Raw genomic sequence first — 16,165 nt, 5'->3', positions numbered from 1 at the left:
ATTTGCTGTAAGAAAGCAAGCCACTGTTGCAATTTGCAGGCTTTCATTTTCAGCTGCTGCTTCACTAAGAAAAGAGCAAAACAAGCCTCACCCTGATCTCAGTGAGAATATTGCTTCCTACAGATCTGCGCCCCTATCTGTTACAGGGTCTCTAAGCCAATAAAAGTTAAATATCCCTAAAGTGATTTACACTATGTATATTTTTATATATATACACACACACACATATAAAGTCCATATTTGGAATACTCTGAGCCCATCCTAAGGGAGATTTTTGAATTGTTGGTAACTGTGCCCCTATACACACCTAAGACATGCTTAGAATTGCCCTGCTATACGCACATATTATTTATGAAAAATTAAAAAAACACCAACAACAAAACACACAAAAAAACAGCAACAAAAAAAGTACAAAACAAGACAGAAAATTGGTATTTTAAGATTTACTCCTGCAAAAGCTATTCTGGCTACACCCGGGCCCTACATAGCACGTTGGCTCAGATGAACTGGCAGCACACTTGCAGGTTCTAGCCAGCACCTATACAGCTGTTGTTTCCTAATAACTACCCCTCGTTTGTCTTATTAAACAAAAAATTAGAAGATACTCTTACAAAGTATGCTGGAACACTCAGTTAATGAGATTACATACTGGAAATCACCTAAAAAATAATTATTAACTGTTTACCAGAATCCTGTGAAATTTCCAGTAGGTAATATTCAAATTCAAGTTGTTAGAGAAAAAAAAAAAAAAACACCACCACCAAAACAGAAAAAGATCATTTCAGCCTATGTATAAGCATATATGAGTACACACAATGCACCAATTCGAGTTCTACACTTGCCTTTTCTTCTGCCTGGGAAAAGCCCATGCTACACCTCTTAAAAACTACAGCAATCTTCCCCCACGCCTCGGCCACTTCCAGAGCAAAGTGCAACATGACATTTGACATACACGCTTTCGCTCCGCGCTTTGCAAGCGTGCGGTAAAGTCCTTTCTAAAGATGATGCGAATTACAGGTATGCAGATGGAAGTGCTAGAAGGGGTTCTAGTTTCAGTCTCTGAAGTACCTCCACGGTAGCAACCACATGATTCAGAACTGGCTGTACTCATCGCTGCTACCGTTTGAACACAGGATATCGTTTTGCTTTGCACCAAGACATATTCCTCATTCTGAAGTGCTACATTTTCATAATTCAGGAAAAAAAAATAAGCTGTTAGCAATAATGCCCTAAAAGAACAATGAAAAACTTTGGAATTTTTCCTGGGTTTAAATTAAGCTTTATCCTTTGTAAGCCTCCAATAATTTCAATAAAATCTTACTTCATCAGCTAGGCTTCCTTTAGGCTTTTACTTGTGAAAAGCGGCCTTGTTAAAAATGAAACGCATTCAATTTAAAACATAGTTGCATGTCCTTTGTGAACAGGACACATGACCACACAAGAAAAATGCATGAAGTTAGAAGGAAATGCCTTCAGACAACAAAAATGCAGCAGGTACAGTGCACAGACGCACCCCACAATCCAGCTGGTCATCAGCACTCCGGTTGCATCCCACCACTTCTCCGGAGGGAACGGTGGACAAGCTGAACGCTCCAGAAGTGCAGTGGGAAGGGCTCGCCTCTGCGCCTGCAAACCGCGTAAGAGAGAGGGAATTGAGAGAAGTCCACTGGAGAGGACAGTCCTTGGAGTCACTCGTCCTAGGCCGGCATAGCCAAGAACACAATTGCCGCCTGCATCCCCTCTCGCATTTTCACTAGCACCACAACAGCGCAGCAACGGAGCCAACAGCTGAGATGCACCTTTTACACTTAACGACGACACTTGCATAGCAAAGCCTACACGTGGAAATCCCTAACGTTTATGGAGCCATTCAACTGCACGCTGAAGCTTGAAATGAGTTACAGACGGACAGGTTGTGCTTACCTACCCAGTATATGCCTGATGCAAATAAAGGAGGAGCTGTGAGTTGGTCACCTGTGGGAGCGGCGCTGGCGGTCTCCATCTAACCGCCGCTCATCCCTGTGAACACCCACCTGCCCTCGGGCTCCCTATTGCCCTGCACGTGCTAGTTGGATGTCAGTCCATGTCCCTCCCCCATGCTCTACACCATATGCTGTTAAGCATGATGGAAGGATTTTAGGAAAAAAGTACCCAAGTAACTTGGAGCCACGTTATCAAAGGGAGAAGCTGATAATCTCATGAAGTTACAACGAGACTTGGGTACCTAAAATGTCTAAATTGTTTCTGAAAATGGCAGTTCAACACAGGCTCTTACAAGCTTTTGAAAATCCTATCCTGTATAATGTCAATCATAGGTCTGTCCTCATGAGATACACCTTTTTTTACAGTTTATTGGCAAAAATTCACATCAAGTTCACTCACTTTGGGATTGCATCGGAGGTGAGAAGATGCTGCTCTTCCTATGCAAGGCTGTTTCTCCCCAGCTCTGAACAGGGGCTGTGCTACCTGTCCTCTCCCACCTGCTGATACGCACCAGAAGACAACACTACTCTAAGTTGATGTGACTCTCATCTCTGCCCAACTCACGGAGCTACTGTGGGCCCCACTCGGCCGGCAAGAAGCAGCCTCAGAGGCATTACAGTCTTTAGTGTCCAGCAAAACCTCCCACTGAGAAAGCCTCGTGGTGGCTCTAAGTGACTTGTGGAATAAGGGAAGGGCCTGGAGTTTGTTGTTTACTCCTGTATCCCAAATTTAATTAAATTTGAAACACGGCAGAATTTAGGACACAGACAAATAATTAACACATTAATCATAAATGAATTCATAACAAACACTTATAGTCCTTGGCATTTGATTTCATGAGGATAACTGAAAGTCTGTTATTTCCTGTAATAAGTTAGGACTTACGTCTTCGACCTCTCTTGTCAATCTCATGTATATCATCTGCCTGGAAGAGCCGCACCTACATGCCCAAGCTGTGGGGCACAATACCTTCCCCAACCATCGTGGACAGTAATTCCACCTACGAATTGCAGGTACTACATGAAAGCTTTTCCTCGGCGTTTCCACTCTTCGGGAAAACCTAAAGAAAAACACACTACTCAAGAACGAGGCTTTCCAGAACTCTGCTTTGTCAAAAACTTATTTGGCTTTTCTATCTCACTAGCTGTCGCTAAAGACAACCAAATTAGGCAAGCCTTTCCTACCTTACACTGAGAATGGTATGCCATTAATTGATTGCACCCCACAAAATTTTAAAATACAAAAAAAAGTAAGGTGTTCTCATGAAAGTTACTTACTCCCTAGAGATTCCCGACTACTCAACTGATAATCTCTTTAATAATAAAAATCGATAAAACTAAGTGAAGATTGAAAGGATAAAGCCCACATCTTTACAATAAAAAGCAGCTGAAAAAAGATCTTAACAAGATACTTTCTAGAATTTAAAAATAAAAATTCCCTGAAAAAAACCTAGATGCTAAGAACAAAAATAACTACTGTAAGGAAATGGCAAGATGAGGGAGTAAGACAGTGTCACAAGCACCAAAACAAGCCAATAAAAACTTCATTAGAATAATCTGACTGTAAAAGTTCAAACAATCTCCTTGTTGCGGAGACCTACTATGGCATACAAGTACAGCGCTAGCACAGTTGCAATGCCTCAGAGTCGAATATACAAATCAATTAGGGCACTACAAGAAATATGTGTCAATATAAGCAACACAATCTAAGAAATACTTGAAATCTCTGCTGTCTCCTAAAAGCGCACACTGCAGCCCTTCCCTCATTGCAGCCCCGTAATATTACTTGACCGTATTTTAATTTAACACATAGGAGCTTAAAACCTTTAAGCTCATCACTCTTCCGTCAAATTTAGTACAAGTTGCCTGATGAGTTCCGAAGTTACTGGAAAAGAAGGGGGCAAGAAGAAGGAACGGCGCTGACATGCCCTGTGTCACATCGGCTTGTTTCCCTAAACAGACCAGGCTTAGAGCAGTTTTACGTGCAGGGAAGCACGAACCCTTCCCTAAAGAGAGGCAATCCCAGCTGGTTTAAATGCATTAGAGACACTGGGGAGCAGGGGGGCCGCCCTTAAAATACTGACTAATATGTCCACTACATGTAAAATTCACAAAAAAGTAATCAGATTTTCATTTTGTTTATTACATACAAATGAAAACTTGAAGATACAACCAAATTTATTAAATCTCAGTGTGAGGAAACTAATTTTTCCCCACCAAAAGTATAAAACACAATATCAGTTTGCTGTCAACTACCGTTAGTTTGAACAGCAGAATTCCACATATTTTGACTGCCTGGGGGAGGAGGTTGGGTGGTAAATAGGGAATACGTATATGAATGGCCAAACATTTTTGGTCGTCACTATTTCACTGTAGGGCCCAACCGTCCCTCAGGTCTGTCAGTAGTTTACAGCCATATGAAGCTGGTCTACTTGAATTACAAGTACAGCACAATTGTTAACGGACATACCTCATTCACGATCTTAACGTTTCCCACCTCTGTTGCAAAAATGTGAATCCGGGTTTTGATTGAAAAGGAGAAGAAATGAAGTCAGCAAGTATTTTGCTAATCTTGCCTTGACTGAAAAATTCCTTTGATTCCCAAGACCTGTAACCTTGTCAGACTTACCGTACACTAGAAGCACGGCATGAGCTCTATCACTGTTTTAAGGGTAGGCACAGGAGAAATCATTAGCAGACACCTACTATACACCAAGAACTCCATATCCATTGAGCTGGGCTCAAAAAGCAATCTAGTCTCCTTTTCTTTAGGGGGCCCGTTAGGGCCACCACCCAACCAAGGCAGATGAAGAAAGGCAGTCCCCAGACTGTACACACTGAAGTGCTTGTTGTAGTCCCTGCTGCCTGCTCAAACAAGCACCACATGGAGAGACAAGAAAAGCAGTTCAATTTGATCCATCTGAAATGTAGGACCTTCATAAACAATCAAGAGTATCATCTCACAAAGCGTAGGATGAAGCCGAACTAATGAATTTGCTCTGGAATTGACGATATTCTGCACGGACACAGTGATCCACAAGGAGAGGCAACAAACTGCAAGAGCAGGGAGCCCAGGACCCCAACTCTACATTGAATTAGCGAGCCACTTAACTCCTGTGTCTTGCGTTTTATGCCTGTCAAATAGGGACCTACACACATTCCCCTTCTCACCTAAGAAACACACCACAAATATATCAGAAGTATTGTTACCTGCATCCAAAACTGGAAGCAGTTTGCTGCCAGGCTGCGCTGCTTTAGATGTCTTCAATGAAGTAGTCTGGGAATCTTGTCTAAGAATCTCAGCGGTGAGCAGTACTTTTTCCCATCCATTCTATCTGCTTCGGTTCAATGGACAGATGAGTGAGTGCAATTTTCCCAATTATAATAACGTTCTCAGATCTGAATAGAGTTGGGGGGAGAAAAGAAAAAAGGATATGAGCTCATCCAGTCTAACTTCCCAACATTTTCAGGCTAAGAAGCTTCATCAAAATACTACCCAATACTACATCACCCAATATTTATCCCAAATACCTTCCTTAGTCTGGGCATGTCTGCAAAAAAACACTACACTTGAGCTAAAGGCAAAAGACCAGGGAGTCCACAATCACCTACTCCCACTGATCATCAAGAGTAGGTAGGTTCATTTATCTTGATAAACTTGATCAAATCCTAAAGTGGAGGAGCCAGGTGAGCCTTGCCTCCTCTCCCCCAAGACTCTAGAAAACCTGACCTGCCATTAAAGGCCCTCTTTACAGTAGACAATCACCACTGTCATTCTAAGCATGTCAGGAAAACACGCCACCGGAATTCAAGACAATATACTAATGGCAGTCTTGCAGTGCTGTGTAACGTCAACATTTTACAAGTTTGTCAACTTCATGGCCTCTTTTCTATATGCAGACTGCACTAGCCCTTTTGCCATGGCATTACAGACACCGCAGATAAGCACACCTCCAAGCCCTCCCCTGAGTCACAGAATCAGGATGAGGCTGGAGGGGACCTCCAGAGATTGACTAGTTCAAACCCTCTGCTTAAACCAGGCTCAACCACAGCAGGTTCCCCAAGACTGTGTCAAGTTCTGAGTATCTCCACAGATGGAGACTCCACAGCCTCTCTGGGCAACTTGTTCCAATGTTCAACCACACACAGTGAAAAACTTCTTCCTGTGTTTAAATAGAATTTCCTGTGTTTCAGTTCATGCGCCGGAGCCTACTCATCTGGAGGCTAAACTGCCCCAGCTCCCCCTGCCTCTCTTCGTATCATGCTCGTATTCTCAAAATAGGGTTTCCCAACCTAAGTTTTCTGTTACTGACTACAGTTTTACTGTATTTTGATGACTGAGCTACATGACTAACTGTAGATATGCTTCTCCAATATTCTTTGCATTATCTGAAAAATAAAGCAACAAAAATTAAATCACCAACAGAATTACTGATTAAGTGTAACTGGGCTACGAATACATTGGAGACCCACTAGATGTAGGTCTTTCTCATCCCATTAAAAGTTACACTTTAAGCAACGGGAGACTTTTAATCTTTTCAGTGTCTCAGCTACATGTAATCCACGTTTTTGTATCAAAATATTGTGTTGCAATGATTTACTGCTTTAAAAAGAAATTAGTTTAATATAGCAATATAGGCCAGACACAAAATCCTATTAAAAAAACACATCAGCTTTGTCTCACAAATCCTTCTGTCATGAAACCGTAGTGACTGGCATTAATTATTTTTATTATTTTAATTTTTTTTAGCTTTTAAGCCTTCACTGACGGAAGTCCACGTTAACCTTTACTTTATTTTGTCCTGGGCTAAATCCACTGTGACATCCTTTTTGCCCTTTTAAATACAGAAACTTTTTGGAAGTCTTCCAGTACTTTCAAATAAACACATTTAAAAGATATGCAACAATTACCATGAGTGGTTCTAGAGGCTCCTGAGACAGTTCTCAAGCCCCTATGAAGTGATGTCCCGATCTGTTTATATAATTTTTTTTATTTAACAGTTAATTTCAGAAATCACTCCTTTACCATCTTTAGCAAAGTGGGTGTGAACTTTCTACTCCAAACAAGAAAAAAATTATTTGGGAAAGGAGAAAACACTATAATAAAGTGTGTAAAAAAGCAAAATTACATCAAAAAGGCAAAAATACATTAAAAGAGTACAAGTTTATGCTTAAAGACGTCTAAGAGAAAGAGCTGACTTTTTGTGAGACACAGAAAATGACCATTTCACCCTGCAGATGTTTGCCTTCGAGCCAGAGGACTGGCTCCATTAGATACAAAGATCAGAAGATGTGATGTTTGTGCACCTAAAAGTTGCTATCTGACTACTTTTCCATTACAAATTGCATTACATGTTTCTACTTAATTCTCAAAATTACAAGGTTTAATACTTTTTCACTTCAGTGTTCACAGAAGAACTTAAGATTCTCAACAGCAATGAATTTGTCAGTGTTTCCAATCCAAGCTTTCAAAAAGATAGGGTAGGAATAGGATAAGAGGATATTTTTCACAACATAAATTCAAACTGGCAAAGTCTGAGGTCTTTTATTATTGAATACCCAGAGAACTAGATTAAATAGCTCCTCGGTCACCTGCAATTGTCTTCAAAAACTCATGGAAGTCTGAAAAGTTCCCAAAGACATGAAGCGCTAACACAAACAAAACTTACTCCGTAAGAGAAGAAAACAGAGAAGCAAGAATTACAGACAAGTAATCCTTACTGCCATACCAAGAGGTTACCAAAACAAGCAATTAAACGGCCTATTTGTACACACCCGGAGGACTGGCCAGTCAGTATTTGGGGGGCGGGGGGAGAAAGTCACAAAGTAATCTTAATTTTCCCCTTTGACAAGAAATGCATCTTGACTTCAGGGAGGCTTTTTTCACACAACGTTTTAGAAAACAAAAAAAAAAAAAAAAAAGAGGAAATATGACCTAGGTTATACCGCTAGGATGCGGGAACATCACAGGATACAAAATTGCACCGTGGGAGGGAGTCCCAGCAGTTTGCTATGAGAAGGGCAGAACACTGGAAACAGGCAGGGATCTGCCCTCAGCCTAGTACGCTTCAGTATTTCCACTGATGGCTTGCAGAGCACACACCTGAAAAGCCTTAGCTGGTAACACTGAGCTCTGGGAGGTGTTGCAAGTGATTACTAGAATTTTAACGTATCTTCAGCTGAAGTGCCACTTTTGATTGAGAGCTTGAACCCTAAGAAAAAAGTTTAGCAATTAAATTCTGAATTACATTCCCTACAAAGTTCATAGAATCCTACTAATTATTTTTTTCTGTATATTTAACTCAGGAATGGTTCAGCCAGGTTTCGTCCTACCCGAAAACAAAAGATGAACAATTCCCAGGATCCCTTCCAGATCAAATTTCTGCAAGTGTGGTATAAATCTGCATCGAAACATTGCAAATGGGACGGGAGAAAAATGGACGAAAAGATGGTTCCACATCAGTGAAGCAGCACAGAGGTCCCAGTGCTGCAGAGGCACGTCTGCCCAGATGACCCATCCCCACAGGTCTCCTGCTAATCTTCACCAGTTCCCTCCTTCGCTCTAGTCTTTCCGTGCTGAACCTCAACGCAGAATAAAAGAATTCAGAAGTAATTCTGAGCAAGGTCTATGTAACTGTCTTAATCCCTACACAAGCTGTTCTGCAAAGACACATTGCTCAGCCCAGTGTTTTTAAAAGCACAAGCCTTTTTAAAAGTTATCAGGGAAGCAGTCATATAGTACTTCAATAGCTACAACTTTTCAGTAACTGATTAGCAGAATACAGAAACATTAAACCTCCAGACTTTTATCATTTTTTACAACATGTAAAAAAAATTTTAATATATCGTGATTTTAAGAAGTACAGAGCACTACTACCATCTTCTAGTTACATTTTTGCTGGTTTTAATGTCAAAATATTTAAATGATGAACTCCTCACTTGGAGATGACTAATTATGATGTGCTCCATTTGGGGAACAGGAGTTCAATATCCTAGTAACAAGTAAACAAAATGCACTCTCCTACTTCAAGATTAAAAACCAAAATGTAACCAAAAGAAGTTTTTTCCTTGCATCTGTCAGATCACAAAAGCATCCAAGACTACAGGATAAGGTTGCCAGAAAACCCTAAGACTTTGAAAAAGATATTATTTTGTGTACGTGGCTTAGCTCCAGAGCTGAACCAGAAATGACATCCGAGCTTAGGATAGTAAGCCTTTTTGCCAATGAATTTCTTGTAAAGTCAACAATTATAATTTATTCTGATCCTTTGTGTCACCATATTAGCAGTTATTTTTCAGCAATACCAGAGCAGCAACAAATAATGCCATAGAAGAGGACTGATATAATTACAGGCTGAAAAAGATAGGCCAGCACCCTTACACTCAAAACTACCCTCTGCGGCTCCTTCATACCCCATATGTTGCTAATAAAACTGTTTGAATCATACCTATGAGACAGTTTTACTGATATTGTATCAGGTCCCTAGGTTCTTTGTATGAGATACGATGTCACCGGCACTATAACTATGCAAATTTTGTGATACAGGATCCCACTGGACACAGTATTACATACGTAATTCGCAGTATGAAACTGTGCATTAACAATAATTCTAGTGTTATATAAATGAAACCACTATGTTTATTGAAAAGCTTGCCACACTACAATGAAATCAAATTTAAAAAGCAATAAAAAGCAACTGACACACTCGCAGTAAAGACGGCAACACTGGTGTTTTTCCCCAAACAATGCAAGTTTTGCTTCGTGATCACTTGGCAATGCTTTACAGAAACTTTTAGCACCAACACTAAACAAATGCAACTGCCTCCCACCACAAGATGAATTAGTGACTTAAAATAGGGACCTTCTGAGCTCAATTTTCAGAAACAACCATGTGATTTTCAGCAAGGGTCTGAACTGCATTCACATGCAACCGTGAGTCTCAGTTTCTACTACTAATAAAAGAATAAATGATAAATTATAAAGACTAAGAACTGCAGCAGTAAAAAAAAAAAAACCAACAGCGTGGGGATATCACACATCACGCTGAAGCGCCTCAGAAGTATTATCTTCTGGTCAGAAAACACCTGCGCTCTAATTCTGCATCTGACTTCAAATATCTGCATGACCTCAGGCAACGATGCTTCCTCCCAGCTCACATCACGTGCGGCAACATCACTTATTTCCCACATAACAGTGTGGTCAGTGCTTTATATACATACCTGCAACAAGGCACATCTGAAAGATCTTAAAAATCAGCATTGCAGGAAAAGGCAGCAGAAGCGCCATCAGAAATCTGACAGTACACGCAGCTGACACACATTCCTCTTTGCTGCATTTCCAGTGATTTCCTCCCTCCTCTATTAATTTATTGGTTTGCTGCAGGTGGGCAATACTGGGGCTTGTAAAAAGAAGCCTATTTTTGAAATAAATTTGAAAAAAGGTAACAGGCTAGCATGATAAAGTGAGTCTGGTAAAGAGCTAGACTTAGGAGAAAGAAGTACACTATTTCACCAAGGTGCCATCGGAATTAATAAACAAAATAATTCTGAAAAGTAAATTGTACAGTAAATTTGTACAGTAAGTTGTCTAACATATAGAGGGGAAAAAACCCACAGTATTCCCTTGAGATACTTACAATGCCTTTGACTACAGACAGAAAACATAAATGACACACACCACAACTAGCTAAGAAGTCTCACACTGAGAATCACGGACTTCAACTAAACAGTGCAAGGCTTTACTCAGTGGAAGAAAAACGGAGTTGTAGCCAGGTGCTCAGTAAGATGATGAATTGACTGTTTCCTATGAGTAGAACCTGTGTGCTTCCACTACGGGGGTAGCTTAAGCAGTAACTCTCCCTGAAACTTCCCTTGACACCACCCTCTGCGCAACCCAAATACCGTAAGAGTTTTATTCTCTGTTTAAAAATAAATAAATAGCAGCTTAGGCGACAGCTTACAAGGCAGGAAGTTCACCCTCCATCCCATGAACGTTCTGCCCTCTGGTATTGCTGCTACATTTTACCAGCATACAATCCAGAGAATGATATACCTATTTTCAAAGTTTGAAAAAAAAATAAGCCCCTCCTCCCTAAATATGGCCCAAAGCTGTTAAGCAGCAACTTATTTTTAGAAAAAGCACTTATGCAGATACTTAATTTTAATTAATAGTCTCACTGACTTCAACATTTGCACAGCGAGACAACTCCACACTTCAATTAAAGCATGCACATAAACGCTTTGCTGATTCATGGCCAAAAGCATGACAGGAACATCATTATATAAAATGTTCATAAAATTTAAAGAAAAAAAAAAAACAACAGCAACCTCACCCACAAACAGAGAGTCAGAAACCCTGTAAAACTCACAGCTTGAGCACACCTTACAGGCTGCTGAATTCACTGAATGTATGTTAGCCCTTGTGTCCATAAAATGATTTCAGAGTGGGCAAAAGAACTTTGGGGAAATAACTTAGAGTTGAGACTCCAGCTCCCAGCTCTCCAGCCTTGGCATCTACTATCTGCTCTCTTTTTCCATTGTTCGCATTACAGAGAAGCGGATTTCTTTCAATAAATAATTGCACCCAGCTCAGTCGCACCACAGATCATACCGAACATTTCCAGCAGAGATTCACTTCCAGGGAACAGTCACTCCGAGTTGCAATGCTGCTTATCATTCCTATAACAAATCTGATTTTGAAATAAAATGACACAAGAAACACTAGTTAATTCTTCTTCATTATCTGGGTAATATCACAAACTGTGAGCTTTAACTTTTAGACAGAATCCTTAAGGTAATCAGTAACAAAAATTTGTTTAAATACTCTCTGGTCCTATTATAAGCAAAACTGTGGCACTTGATGGCCTGTGGCTCACTACTACAAACTGATAATTTTGTAAGTTCAAGCATTAAAAAAAACAAACCAAACTTCATTCCAGGACAGCCAAGCAATACGTAACAAGTAATCTCCCCCCACACCTTTATTAAGGCATCAAGAAAATGACAGCTGATAGAAAAACCGAGCTGAATGTAGTAACCACCAAGAGTTAAACTGTTTAAAAAAATGCTGAAGATGAGAAGTGGCGTCCCAAATAACCTGCTTCCTTCCCCTTCACCCCGGCAAACAACTGGGTGCTGCGCAGTGACGCTGGCTGCCAGGCGATGGGGTGGGCAGCTGCTGCTGGCTGGAGTTTGCTGCTAGCCGGGCTCCTCACCTCCTCGTGATGGCCCTTTGGGCAAGAGTCTCAGCACGAGCCTCCAACCAGCCCTAGAATCACCCCCTCAAACCACAGCATTGAGCTAAAGAGACTTCCACTTGCAAAACCCACAATACTAAGACTCATCAAATGAGGCTTAGCATCACAACGCTGTGTTGTAACATCAGAAGCAAAGAGAGCCCAAGCCTTCGTCACCTAGAGCGGCAGGAACAGGATAGCCCCGATGACAGACAACTCAAGCAACAGAACGGATGCAAAAGCATGGGTAGAAAACGAGCACCTGAGCCATTTTCTCCAGGACCAATTTAGACCCAGGACAGCCGATCAGCTGCAGCTCGGCCTTAGCCTTGCCAGGCTGCCCTGCATTCACAAAGTACCCTGCGCAAGCTATATAAAGCCAGGCCAAACCTGACTTGGCTCTGCACAGCACCAGCTTCTGCATTTCTCCAGCCGTTTCACACCTAATTTACAGAGTACATTATCCATCCACGTACTGCTGAGATCTAACCTGAGGAGTGACTAGAATCAAAATCAGTTAATTGATTAATGCTTAAGTGAAACGCAGAAAGCAAACATAACACACTGGAAGACTTTCTGGAAATGCATTATTTTTATTCTGACTCCATTAAGCAGTCCAGTACTTTTGAAGGATTAATGAAAAAGCTATCAAGAAATAATACAGAAGAGGAATGCTGATTCTCGGTGAACACGGCAACACACGATGAAGCGCAGAGACCTTTTCGGTAGCAAACATTCCAAGCCAGGACATTCAAAGAACTACAGGGACACGTGAACTTGCCCACTTGATCCAGAAGCTGAGTTTATTTGATTCTTACCAGACAGAATTTTGGTAATTCCTCCCTGAATCACAGACTTGCTCCCAATACTCCTCAATCAACAATACAGCATAGTCATTATTCTCACAAAATTGACGGTGCATTTTTTCACACCAAGGTTTAGTAAAGAATAGCAAAGTCTGCCTGAACATCCAGAACAGAAAATATTTACTTTCAAATTAATACCAATTCACTTAAAAGAGAATCGGTCAATGAGTGTATATACACATCAGGATTATTTCCACAAACCTCACTTGCTAAGCAGGACACAATGTTTCATTTACAACTGTTGTTCTTCAAATCAGGAACCAAAGACAAGCCCAGGAAAAGCAGCAGTAAATAAGTTTCTAAACAAACAAATTATATGGATACTTTTTAGCAGGACCAGACAAAACATTCTTAAAGTTGCATTTACAAGCCAAAGCTGACCTCAGGCGTCATGTTCAGCATGTATAAGAGAACCTGTGATGATACTGCCCTTAATAATACTACAGAGGCAAATTTTGCACAAGGAAGACGTGCTCTTGAACAAATGTTTTCCAATATATTAGGCATACAGAAGCTTTTTTTCTGCATCAAGAACCGCATGTCACATTCCTTAACCTGTTTTTCTTGACCAAGTATGCTGTGGACAACCTGCAGAGAATGCCTCTCCACGTTCCACTCTGAGGTTCTCATTTACAGCTTCCACTAGCAATGAAAATTTGGGGATTTCCCCCCACCCCACACCCCCCCCCCCAAGAATCATGGTCACATTTAGGATCAGCTTTCCTAAGCTCGTGTGCCAAAAAAATACGGGAAGCAATTAGAGACTTTCAACACTAACAGAAGCTCCAACAGAGATTTTTACTGACTTTAACCCAAGCTCAGATCCAGAGCCCCCAGTAATGCAAGAGCAGGGAGAGCAGAGGACGACACGCAGCAGGAGGGGCTGTATAAGATGCACTAGAATCTGATAAATGAGACCAGTCACCAGTTTTGTGAAAACACACGTGGAACAAAAGCAGTAATTCCATATTTACCAGGCCTTCCCAGAACTCCTTATGCATAAAAGACTGGTAAAATGAAGCGAGATCTATTTGACTGTACATCCCCACACCAGTGTTTCAGGGGGGTGGGGGGGGTACTTCACTCGCGACTCGGACAGACCTGCAGCCCCTTCTCCCAAGGGCAGGTCACATTAACGACATAACCCCAGAGGGAATCATCGTCCCGCCAGATATCAACCGCACGTACACTTGTATTGTATCAAGTCCATACCTCCTCTCCACATACACGTACCCTCAGATCTGTTCACCCACTCAGGAGCTGTGACAGGCAAAGGTCCACAAAAATACACAATGTTTTCAACCTCTTCCCAATGCCGCAGCAGCTCTACTGAACCCTTGGCCATACCTCCAATCATCGGGTTTCTCCAGATCTTTCAGTTCTGAAGAGTGACCGCTGCCCAACTGCTCAAACATGTCCCTTCAACGGATCTTAAAATTATTTAAAATGCTTAAAGACAACGCCTCAGTCTCTTATTTGGATGCTATAAAATGTTCTTGAGGCTTTCTTTGGGAAAGTCGTGTTAGCAAAGGCAACAGCCTCTAACAGCATTCAACCCTTAAAAGAGGCCCAAGTCCCAGCCCCACATCCAAGACCCAAACTGTAAACCATCTCTCTGAGCATAATGAGATTAACCAAACACTTAAGACTGGACACATTTAATTCTTTGTACTCCATAGATTACAGAACAATTAAGAGGCTGGAAACAGAAAATTGGCTTAACCTGAAGTTACACATTTGGGTGGGCAGAAGGCTTTTGTCCACAAGAAAGCATTTAAATATCGTAACATATTTTAAATAGATTTATATTGGATTAAATATAGAATTTTAAATAGACTCTTATTGCCATAAAAGACACGCTTTATGTATGGGTAACTAGACCCCCAGATGTAAAAATACCCCCCAGATTCCCCACACAGAATGTGCTTGCTCTTGATCATCTGGCTGTCTCAAACTCTTCAAGTTGTAAAACTTTAGACCACTACAATTAATTAAATAGAATTCAGAATATAATGTTGTAGTATTGTCTTTACAGTTAAACACAATACTGGCAAACGCTTACCAGGCTACACATGCTAAGGGGTTCATGTGATAATCGTAATGCTAATGTGTAATCTAATTCCCATTCACTTTGATTGATACGAACCATCCTACGGAAGCCTCACGTATCCATTTTAAGGCAGTGGGAAGGACCCCATTTTTCCTGACCTGAATCACTGTTTGGGCTAAACTCAGGCATTTCTTTTTTTTGTTGCATTAAACAGAATCAGTCTTCACACATAGTTAAAGATGCCTGGGGTAACACAGTCCTTTGCGATCTCAGCAACTGGCCCTATCATTCCCTGTGATAGTCTTGCTGAAAAAAATAAGATCAACCAAATCTCCCCCTGCCCTTCCAGCTGTGGGAGAAACAGATCAGCTTATTCTTTACTTCAGAAGAAAGGCCCTGCAAAGGTCAACCTTTCATACGAAATACAGATCATTAACACTGAATGCAGAACTACTTAGATTCTTGCTTTTTGTTTGTATAACTGGGATTCCATTGTACCTATTTACGATGCTCTATACTTTATATATATATTATATATATACATACATGCACACCCCCAATAATTTGTTTCTGAAGCTTATTTATAATGGAAGGCTTACTTATTGAATCAGAAAGCTACCCAATGCTCAGTTGTTGTTCTTATTCTCCAAGTATTACAGTCATGAGACAAACTGCGATTCATCAAACAAGCTTTGCTGTAGCCTGCTCTGAACAAAAAAAAAACCCCAACAATAAACCACACAGTGTGGATGGGAAAATGTAGGTGCAGAGTGCCAGCTGCCTAACTGGTAAGTGTTATTTATTTTTACCACAAGCCACAGTTATGCTAGCTGTCCCATTGAGGGAGACAGTCTTCTGAAGACTGTTACTTCTCTTCCAGAACTAGACCAAAAACTCATATTGCAGCATCTAAGCCTACGCAGTTTCCACGCAGTGCTCTAAATTGTTTAGTCTAGGGCTGGGTCTACACCAACCTAAGCAACAGCCTACCACACCACCCTTACTTCAAACATACCTTACATAGAGAAAAGG

The 16,165-nt window shown here is 40.9% G+C and overlaps 1 protein-coding gene across 15 annotated transcripts in view; it reads right to left on the bottom strand.

The window, feature by feature from the left end:
* Positions 1-16,165, bottom strand: part of GTDC1 (glycosyltransferase like domain containing 1) — a 186,160-nt gene that overhangs the window by 154,100 nt on the left and 15,895 nt on the right. For all 15 annotated transcript variants that reach the window (XR_010372962.1, XR_010372963.1, XM_064451002.1 and 12 more), the window contains exon 3: positions 5,193-5,381. The gene's annotated coding sequence lies outside the window, so the exon portion shown is untranslated. The remainder of the gene's footprint in view (positions 1-5,192; positions 5,382-16,165) is intronic.

This window comes from Phalacrocorax carbo, chromosome 5 (assembly GCF_963921805.1).
Source record: "Phalacrocorax carbo chromosome 5, bPhaCar2.1, whole genome shotgun sequence".
Taxonomy (NCBI): domain Eukaryota; kingdom Metazoa; phylum Chordata; class Aves; order Suliformes; family Phalacrocoracidae; genus Phalacrocorax; species Phalacrocorax carbo.
Note: the sequence above shows the minus strand (reverse complement) of the source record. Positions and strands in the feature narration are given on the sequence as shown.